The following is a 10,761-nucleotide window of genomic DNA, read 5'->3' as shown; positions in this document are numbered from 1 at the left end:
GAGGGGGCATGGGAATAGGAAAGACAGTGGAATGAATCAGACATTACTTTTCTATATTCATATGTGAATATAGAACCAGTGTAACTCCACATCATGTTCAACCACAAGAATGGGAAGTTATACTCCATGTATGTATGATAGGTCAAAATATACTCAAATGTCATATATATCTAAAAAGAACATCAACAACATAGAAAGAATAGGTGTGTACATCCTGATCAACATCACCAATCCCCTGGATCCAGCCACACCTGGAACCACACTTCTTTCTACACTTCCTGTTTGCATGCCCTTATTTCTTCTGACAAGTAAGTTTGAATTGGTTTCTTTCCCTTGTAACCTCAAAGAATTCTGGCTTACATTATAGAGATGTGTAGTCGGGATGGCAAGTATTAATCTCCTGTGGCCTCTTGCTCTACATAATCAAGCATTTATCTGAACTTTTTAAAAAATTAATTAATTAATTAAATTAGGTATATATGACAGCAGAATGCATTTTGATTCATTGTACACACTTGCAGCACAACTTCTCATTTCTCTGGTTGTACATGATATAGCATCACACCATATGTACAGTCATACATGTATCTAGGGTAACGATGTCCATCTCATTCCACCATCTTTCATGCCCCCAAGCCCTCTCCCCACTTCTCCCTCCCCTTTGCCCCATCAAAACTCTTCCATTTTTTCCCATGCCCCCACCCCCGTTATAGATCAGCAGCCACTTATAAGATAGAACATTTGGCCTTTGATTTTTGGGGATTGGCTTACTTCGCTTAGCATGATATTCTCCAACTCCATCTATTTAGCTGAAAATGCCATGATCTTATTCTCTTTTAATGCTGAGTAATATTCCATTGTGCATATATACCACAGTTTCTTTCTCCGTTCATCTACTGAAAGGCATCTAGGTTGAGCTACTATATTGAGCTACTATAAACATTGATGTGGCTGTGTCCCTGTAGCATGCTGATTTAAGTCCTTTGGGTATAGACCGAGGAGTGGGACAGCTGGGTCAAATGGTGGTTTCATTCCAAGTTTTCCAAGAATCTCCATTCTGCTTTTCATAATGGCTGCACCAATTTGCAGTCCAACCAGCAATGAATGAGTGTGCCTTTTCCCCCACATCCTGGCCAACATTTATTGTTGTCTATATTCATAATAGCTGCCATTCTGATTGGAGTGAGATGAAATCTTAGAGTAGTTTTGACTTGCATTTCTCTAGTTACTAGAGATGTTGAACATTTTTTCATGGATTTGTTGATTGATTGTATATCCTCTTCTGAGAAGTGTCTGTTCAGGTCCTTAGCCCATTTATTGATTGGGTTGTTTATATTTTTGGTGTTAAGACTTTTGAGTTCTTCAGTCTGGTGCGCCCACCTCCACCTACATCACCACCACCTCGGGACCAGCTTGATTAGGCCCCAATCTTCAATGAGTAAACATATTGCTCAGTTCTGTGGTGTTCTTGGTCACACATTTACGGAGTTTCTAAGGGCAGTGGAGATTACTGCCAGGCGCAGCCTGATCTCTATGCAGACAAGTGAACGGTAGAAATTCACTACTACTCCACCAAGAAGCCCCCATAAGAGTGGTTAACCTGGACACAGACGTATTGAATTGAAAATCCACCGAGCATTTTGCAAGAGTTCTGACCTGGCTGGGGTAAACCTCAGGGCACTTCCTGGATTCTTCCTGGATTGAAGAATCGCTGCTTCTTGTTAGAAGGTTCATTTCCCGTTACTCCCAACTTCATACTCAAAGCACTGAGAATATCAAGTGCAGTCTATGAGGTAGATTTCCGTTACTTTGCATCATTTCTATAATCAATTTTTAAAATTCTTTCATAACCCTAATGAGTGTTTTTTTAAATTAAATGAACATGGCTCAAATGAACCGCCCTGCTCCTGTGGAAGTCACGGACAAGATCGTGAGATTTCTTATTACACACAATCCAACTAATGCAACCTCCAACAAATGTATAGAGGAACTTAAGAGGTAAGGTGCTAGCCCAATAGGAAGTGTATGTGAAGCAACTCACGATACGACTCTTGTGGAGAAAGAAGGCCTCCATGTTCTTGATTGGCCTTTTGATGATGGTGCACCACCGTCCAACCAAATTGTCCATGACTGGTTAAGTCCTATAGAAATTAAGTTTCAAGAAGAACCTGGTGGTTGTACTGCTGCTCATTGTGTTGCAGGCCTTGGGAGAGCTCCAGTGCCTGTTGCCTTGTCATTGACTGAAGGCAGAATGAAATATGGAGATGCAGTACAATTCATAAGACAAAGGCGGTGTGTTAATAGCAAGCAACCTTTGTACTTGGAGAAGTACCATCCTAACATGCAGCTGCATTTCCAAGACTCCAATGGTCATAGAAACAACTGTTGCATTCAACAAAACTGGGGAGCCTGATGCTATTGCCTTGGAAGTGAAACTTAAGACAGTACCTAATTTGTAGCACATGTCAGAATGTTGGCCGGGTGAATAAGTCTGGCCGTTTTACCAGGCCACAAGCTTGACAGAATTTCAACCTCTGTGTCTGGGTTATGATCAACCTGTTTGGACACTTAGCAAAAGATTCTTGCTGTTCACCATTTAAAATGTGCTTATCATTTGTACCAGTTGACCTTTCCTGAAATCATGCCGTATTGAGTTAATGTCTTTAAATCTGTTTCCACGCCAGAATCTTACATAAGAAATGTAGAAAGATTAGGTGCCAAAATAACCCAGCACAATACTTGTATATTTTTAGTATGGTACAAAACCAAAATTCCAGGAACTAAGAACCCTCTAGACCTTATGTGATTCATTCCTTCAGTCATTTCAAACATTCTAGGGCCTGTAGGATTATTTGCCTGCTCAGTTTTATGTTTACATCTCCCACAGTCATACCGGTACACATCAGGTTTGCTGTTACCTATTGGGGTTTTTTGGTTTTGTTTGTTTGAGGTTTGGTTTTGTTGTTTGTTTTTTCTTTAACTTTTACCAAATCTTACAGCGATTATTTAATGTCTTTCTTTAAGTCTTTTATTTTTTGGCTGTTATGGGAAACCTCCATTTTGAAAACCTAAGTTTTTACAGAAGCACATGTCTTTAAGTCTCCAGACCAAAAAACAAAGGCTTGCAGTTAATTTAATGTTTGCACTTTGAGATGCAACTTAAAAGGGAGGGCCTGAATAAGAGAAAGAGAGGGGGCTGTTAAATATTTTTAGTAAAATGTTGCTTTTGTCTCATGCAGAACCTCTGGAATATATGCTCTTTAATTTAGTAAATATTTTTTAAAAAGAGATGCTTTGTTATTATAGTTAAAACAATTCTTAATCATAAAATTCCTGAAATTCTTGTAATTTTTTTTCATAATTACCAGAAGTTGCTTACCAATTTTTTGTTTGAAATGTGATTTTTTTTCTTTTATTCCCAACCTCTTGCAAAAAAAAAGAGAAAAAGGTGGGTTTCTCCTGATGAATTGAGCAGACATCTAATATTTTACATGCCTAACTTAATATTTGGATACTTGATAATTTTGTTTTATTATGTAATTGATAAAATGGTGATGTGCATTAATGTTAGTTCCACCATATATTTATGCTGTCTGGGAATGTGTGGTGGGAGAGGTGTAGTGAAGTCAGCCTGTATTGTTGTGTTGTGTCTGTTTGGTTCCTGTATTCGAGAAGAGTTGTTTGATATACCTCGATGCCCCATAGATATTTATGATTGTCATGTTTTGTTGATTGTTATGTTTTGTTCCCTTCAGCAGAATGAAACATCCTTCTTGACCCCTTTTCTCTAGTTCTGTTCGAAGTCGGCTTTATCTCATACGAGGATGGAAACCCCTGCTTGTTTACTTGGCCCGTGTGAGTGGTATGATTTTTCCCACTCTTTCACCTTCAGTCTGTGGATGTCTTTTCCTGTGAGGTGAGTCTTTTGCAGGTAGCATATTATTGGGTCTTTTTTTTTTTTTTAAACCCAATCTGTCAGTCTATGTCTTTTAATTGATGAGTTTAGGCCATTCACATGCAGGGTTATTATTGAAATATGATTTGTATTCCCTCTCATTTTGGTTTTATTTTTGGTTTTAAACTTGACTTGGTTTCTCCTTTGATTGGATTTTCCTTTAGCGTAGGTCCTCCCTTGGCCAATTTTCATTGTTGTTTTTTATTTCCTTCTCCTGGAATATTTTGCGGAGGATGCTCTGTAGTGTGGGCTTTCTCACTATAAATTCTTTAAACTTTCGTTGATCATGGAAGGTTTTTATTTCATCATCAAATTTGAAGGTAAATTTTGCTGGATAGAAGATGCTTGGTTGGCATCCATTTCCTCTCAGAGCTTGGTATATGTTGTTCCAGGATCTCCTGGCTTTGAGGGTCTGGGTTGAAAGATCTGCTGCGATACGCATGGGTCTCCCCCTATATGTGATCTGATGCCTGACTCTTGCGGCCTTCAAGATCCTATCCTTATTCTGTATGCTAGGCATTTTTCATTAAAATGTGGCTTGGTGTAGATCTGCTGTAATTTTGTACACTTGGTATCCTGTAAGCCTCTTGTATTTGACTTTCCAATTAATTCTTCATGTTTGGGAAATTTTCTGATATTCTTCCTTGAGGAGATTGTGCATTCCTTTGGTTTGAATCTCTGTGCCTTCCTCCAACCCAACAATTCTTAGATTTGGTCTTTTGATGCTATCCCATAATTCTTGGATATTCTGCTCATGGTTTCTTACCATCTTCACTGTGTAGGCAACTTTATTTTCAAGATGGTATACTTTGTCTTCATTATCTGACGTTCTGTCTTCCAAGCGATCTAGTCTGTTGGTGATGCTTTCTATTGAGTTTTTTATTCAGTTTATTGTTTCCTTCATTTCAAGGATTTCTGATTGTGTTTTTTTTTTCAGAATCTCTTTCTTCAAGTAATATTTTCCTCCCTGTATTTGCTCCCTTATCTCCTTATTGGTGTGATCAATGGATGTCCGTATTTGCTCCCTTATCTTTTTGTTGGAGTGATCAATTTTTGCCTGTATTTGCTCATCTAGGTCTGTCTTTAATGCACAGATCATTTTAATTATGAACCTTCTGGACTCCTTCTCTGACATTTCATCCATGGATTCTATTATGGTAGTATCCTGGTGGGTTTGGGGCACTTTTCATGTTGTCTCTGTGTCCTCCTTTCTTGCAGTGCGGAACTCAGGTGTTACAAACTCTACCCTATAATCTTACAGTATCCATGCAGATTATCTGTATCTCACCTTGGTGTCAGGCTTCCTGACCCTGCCGGTGTCCCTGTGATGGAAGTCACTGTGACTAAAGGTGGTGGCGCCATAGTAAAGGTGACTTGAGATAGCAGTGGGCGTGTCCCAAGATGGATGCCATCACTTTTAGGGATGGGGCTGCAAGGGTGGGCCTTATACTGGTCTGGGCTGCCTGTTCTGAGATGCAGCTGCTCCTGGGCCTTGTCTGTTGTCCCAAGGTGGAAGCTACTGCGTGGGGAGGGCTATGTTGATGGCTGCAGAGTCCCGAGATGGAAGTGGGCTAGGCCTGGACTCCCAGGTGGGCCCAGGGGGTGGTGCTGGGCCTGAACTCCAGAGGGGGGTCTACTGACTGGTGGGGGGACCTGGGTCTAACATGAACCTGGGCTCCTGCGGGGGGTGGCAGAGGCAGTCCTAGGCCAGGGCCTGAGCTCCAGAGTGGGTCTGCTGGTCAGCGGGGCAGACCTGGGCCTAATCTGCTGATCTGAACTTTTGGTAATGGGCATCTCTCCTGATAGGTAGAAAACCTAGTAGTTCTCAGTTCTCCTGAAAACTTTGTACCTCTAAGAATATATTTTGTGAAAACTTTAGTTAGAAGGTGGCTGGGAACAAATTAGACATTATTTTTGAAAAATAATGAAGGAATAACGTCATGAAGTGTCCAGAACCTATCAAGCTTGAATACTATGTCTGAAAACTTTCCTGTAGGCACCCCCTAAAGAAAAAGATAGTACCATAGTAGTGGTTTATGAGGAGGATATCTGGAAAGTTAGGAAAGACAAGACTCTCAGGTGCCAAATGGCCCGTTCTCACAGAGGCTAGAATGTTCTTCAAGAACTGGGTCATTGCGATTCGGCACTCTTCTAAACACCCGGTATTTCACGCCATCTCAGGAGCACCTCGCTCCCCGCCCTATCGGGATGGGGACTTCCTTATCCTACGTGCTTTGCAGATGCTATTATTACTAAGTGTTCTCTCCCAGCCTCTGGTTTATTTTGTCACTTTTGTGTAATTGTGGCTTCCACAACCTGACGGCCACGGCCACCTCCAGGTCTGGATCTTCCATCTTTTTTGTGTGTCCTTTGTCCCCTGGTCCCATCACGTGCTGGGCGGGGGGGGGGGTCTCCTGTGTTTCCTATGGACAATGGTTCTTAGGCCTGCTAACCCAAGGCCCTGCAGAACAAAAGATCCTGCTGAAGACGGTCTCTCATGGCCTCTGAGGACGCTCGGCTTCTGCCCACTCGTGGTTTCCTCCTGACCCATGGCTCCTGCGGACTCAGCTCCTGCGGACTCCTGACGTCCGTTGACTCACGGCTCCTGCTGACCCTGGCTCCTGCCAGCCCGAGGCTCCTGCGGGCCCTGCCTTGTCTCTTGCTAACTTTTGTCCTCTGCAGATCCATGTCCTTTGGTGGAAAAGTCTCCTGCTGGCCCTGGCCTTCTGCTGACCTCTAGCTTCTAGTGAGAAGAAGAAAAGGAACCAGGCCCCTCTGCAAGTTCAAGGCTTCAGAAAATCAGAGCTCAGTTCAAATTGGTATGAAATCTCCACCCATCATGGAAACTGGAATCTGCCCCAGAGTGATAGCTGAGTGTGTGAGTGTGTGTGAGTGTGTGTGTGTGTGTGTGTGCGCCCACATACACACACAAACCTCTGCTGCACCCTCCCTGCTGAATTGACTGGATTGCTTGCTTTCAGCCACATGGTAGAGAGACCACAAAGACTCTTCCATCTGAGGACCGTGGAAATGGAGCTCAGTTCGACAGGAGACCCCCTGACTTCAATTCTTCAATGTATCTTTGTCTCTCTCTCTCCAGAGGCTCCGAGAAGCTAGTTTTTGTGACACATGTGATGGTTTTTTGAACACTCTAGAAAAGTTTGCCTTCTGTTTTAAGAGAAACAAGTTCCTCATGTGGAAATACTATTTGAATATGAAATATGTAAAAAGAAATACAACAAAGCCCAGATATACAGACTCCTGTGGGGCAGAAGATGCTCTGAAACTTTGAATCCTCCGTCTTCGGTATGAGTGTCTTGTACAGGATGCCTAGCACCCTGCCTAGAGGCATCCAGTCTCTTGAATGCTGCGTCTCCATGGATGAGAACTCACCAATCTGCAGGGAGAGCATCCCTCCTTTGCATAGGATACATTATAACGCAGACTTCCTGTGCGGATTCCAATATATTTTTCTCTGTAATTACTTTATCCCCATGGACAAAAGGGGAAAATAAGAGCAATTTTTTTCCAATCTTAATTCTTCCAATATTTAAATGCAATGATCGGATCACTCATTTGCTAATCCATTCTTTAGTCCCCAAAACACATAATTATAATCTGGTCCAGAATATCAATAGCACCAAGACTGAACCTCATTACCCTACCCCATGCCAGCACATAGAAAGAAATTTTATTATCCCCAAATAAGAGACTTGCCTTATACAAAGGATTATTTCTCCTCACAACAAAAGAGGCTTGAGGATTGGGGGTGGGGGATGTCAGGCCATGTAATATTTCACTTCTCTCTAAAATTTACTGAAAAAATTGAAAATAAAGTTTCTACCAGTCTTCCATTAAGTTGCCTTCTCAGTAAAGTGTCTATTATATGTTTTGTTTGCCTCCTTGTATCTACCTGAAAGAAGGATGAACTAATGACTTTGTCCACAGAACAAAGTCAACGCTTTTCTTGGTGCCAATCATCAGTCCCAATAAACTCCTTTCTGTGTCATGTGGTGCCTCCTATCTGGGTTGATTTCTAACCCTGAATTTCACATATGCAAAGATAAACCCTCAAGTATGTAGTCTGTTCCAGATATCTAGGGGAAGCTGCTAAACTCAGTGAATTTTAGTTACCTGGAAAATTCTACTCATAGAAGTAAAAGTTGTGATAAAGGACAAAGGATATTTATTTCTATCACTCTTGCTGCTGAGTTTATTGAATGGTAATGAATGCATATCCTTTGTTAGAGAGAAGATTTCAAGTAAGTACCTTTCTGTTAAGTCAAATAAAATCTGGAAGTTATATATTTAACAGGAAAAGAACCATTAATGTCCTTCATATATAGAGAGCTCTGACAAATCAACAAGAAAACCATAAAACCGCATTGTTTATCAATAAAAGACAGTGTAAAACTGTAATATGTTAATACATAAAATTATGAACAAATTTTAAAAATATTGATTGATTTGGAGTAAGGCAAATCTGACCTATCTAGAGAAATGACGATGAGCACAAATTTCTAAAAGATCCAATCTGGAATTGTGCATAAAAAAAAAAACTTTAAAAATAACTAAAACCCTTTGGGTCAATATTAAAATAATTGAAACTGCTTCTGGGAATTTATAATTGGAAAATGACTGGAGATTTAAAGATTTATATATAAGAATGTAACTAATTTTCAAGGAAAAAACACAGTTTTATAAATAATAGTCACCATGCTATATATTAGATTCCAGAACTTTTTAATATTATATCTGACTATTTGCACCCTTTGAAAACATTTTCAAATTTTCTATACCCCTCAGTCCTCAACTTCATTTCTAGTCTTTGTTTCTATGAATGAGTGTTACTTCCCTAGACACACACACACATTCATACACACACACAATGGTAACTATGAGTGGTGATGAATGTGTTAATTGTATGAAGGATTAAATAATACATACATTTGTCAAATCCTCACATTGTATACCTTGAATATCTACAATGTTAATTCTTAATTAAATTCTTTCTGAATATAACGTAACTAAAGCAGTTGTAAGGTAAAAAAAAAAATGGAAAGTATCTAAATTGTTAAAATCATGTCCCATCATGTGATGGAAAATACACATTCATTAAAATAGTGCTTTTATTAAAATTTTATCACATAAGAAAATGCATGCTCAAGTGTAACTAACAAACTTATAAAACATTTCACTTGTTATATAATTGTACATGGAAAAGAATCACGTATCAAGATGGGAGAAAAGTGTCTGATTAGCAGTGGAGTCTATTTTGGGGTGGTGGATTATGTTATTGTCTTTATTTTTATGATTGTTCCAATTCCTCTGCAATAAACATGTATCACTTTGACAAGTTGTCAAAGACTTTTTAAATCTGAAGGCAAGATGGTCTGGAGAAGAAATCAGCCCAAATTTCTAAACCTAGATCCAGAGGTCCTCCTGTCTGACCCCTGCCCATCTTCTCAGTTCAGCTGGACCTTAGGCACCCTCCTCATGCTCTGGGAACTTTCCGCCCTCACCAGGTTCACAGCACCTACCTCCACAGCTCTCCTGTCCGTTAAATGAGATGATACTGTGAAAAAAATCAAGCAGATGCCTCGTACCTGCAGCTGCCCCATAATTATTAAATAGCTGAAGAACTAAGTCTGTGACCCAGGGACCCCCAAATGAGGACACTCCTTTGAGGACAGAAGGGTTCCCCTTGATAATAGGAAACCCTGACCTGGAATCTCTGGATCTCAAGCCAATTGCTCCATCTCTCCAACATACAGTGGCCTTTTCTGTAACACAGGGAATCACCAAAGTACCTGCTTCACAGTATCACGAAGGTCAATGTGATAATGCAGGAGGAGACGGAAAACATTGCTTATGTACCAAACCCAGCCGACTGCCCTTTTTCTTTTTACAAGTAACATTTTATTGGAACACAGGCGTCCATTTGTTTGTGTCTTATCTACGGCTGCTCTTGGGCTACGCAGGAAGGCTGGAGGTGCTGCGGCCCACAAAACCTAAAATATTTACTATCTGGCCCTTTACAGCAAAAATGTGCTGACCCTGAGACAATGCATAGACACAACCCGAAATAGTGCCTGTCATTCAAGAGAGAACAGCTATCATTATTATCATTGTTATGGGCTAATTCCTCGGCTTAGAAGCAGTTCTAAAAAAAATCACAGAGTCTGACCTTGTTTTCCACGGTGTTAATCCCTAATTGATCCCAGACGAGTGAGTCATTCTTGCTGAGTCACCCTTTAAAAACCATCAGAGCAAGAGTTCCTAGGGGACCCTTCTGCAATCTCTCCCTGTACAGATCCGTCCACACTTTTAGGAAAATATTTTGTCTTCTACTTTCCTTTTAACCAATGTTTCAATGCATGCCCTGTTCCCACTCGAGATACCGCACATTTCTGGTGTGAAACTTTGCCTACAGTAGCTTCTCTGGCCTTAAGGATATCACGCAGGCACATCAGTGTCCTCCCCCGAGTGGCATGGGACCCCAGTTCTTTTCTGCATAACTCAGGGGGACCTCAGTCTTACGTATCCTGGGCTCTGGAAATTCAGCCAGTGTGGACAGACGTCCAGAAAATGGCCTCGCTGTAGGGCTGGACCATCGCAGGATGATCAGTTGGACCCGGTACACACGGCCCCAAAGGCCCCAGCAATTTGGGGGCATCACTTAAGAGACATCATCATCTGAAGATGCCCAAATTCAGTGGCCGGGATGAAGTTGGAGAGGATCCCAGGCAAGAAGGGGGAGCCCAGAGTCAGCCCAGGCCGACGGCAAACGCTTTGGCTGGGGATCT

General features: G+C 41.1%; 1 pseudogene; it reads left to right on the top strand.

Annotated features, from left to right (window-relative positions):
* Nucleotides 1-1,882: 1,882 nt before the first annotated feature.
* On the top strand, nucleotides 1,883-2,413 carry LOC143385441 (protein tyrosine phosphatase type IVA 1 pseudogene; annotated as a pseudogene).
* The last annotated feature ends 8,348 nt before the right edge of the window (nucleotides 2,414-10,761 follow it).

The sequence above is a fragment of the Callospermophilus lateralis genome, chromosome 19, assembly GCF_048772815.1.
Source record: "Callospermophilus lateralis isolate mCalLat2 chromosome 19, mCalLat2.hap1, whole genome shotgun sequence".
Classification (NCBI taxonomy): Eukaryota; Metazoa; Chordata; class Mammalia; order Rodentia; family Sciuridae; genus Callospermophilus; species Callospermophilus lateralis.
The sequence above is the reverse complement of the archived record's forward strand: the minus strand, read 5'-3'. Positions and strand labels throughout refer to the sequence as shown.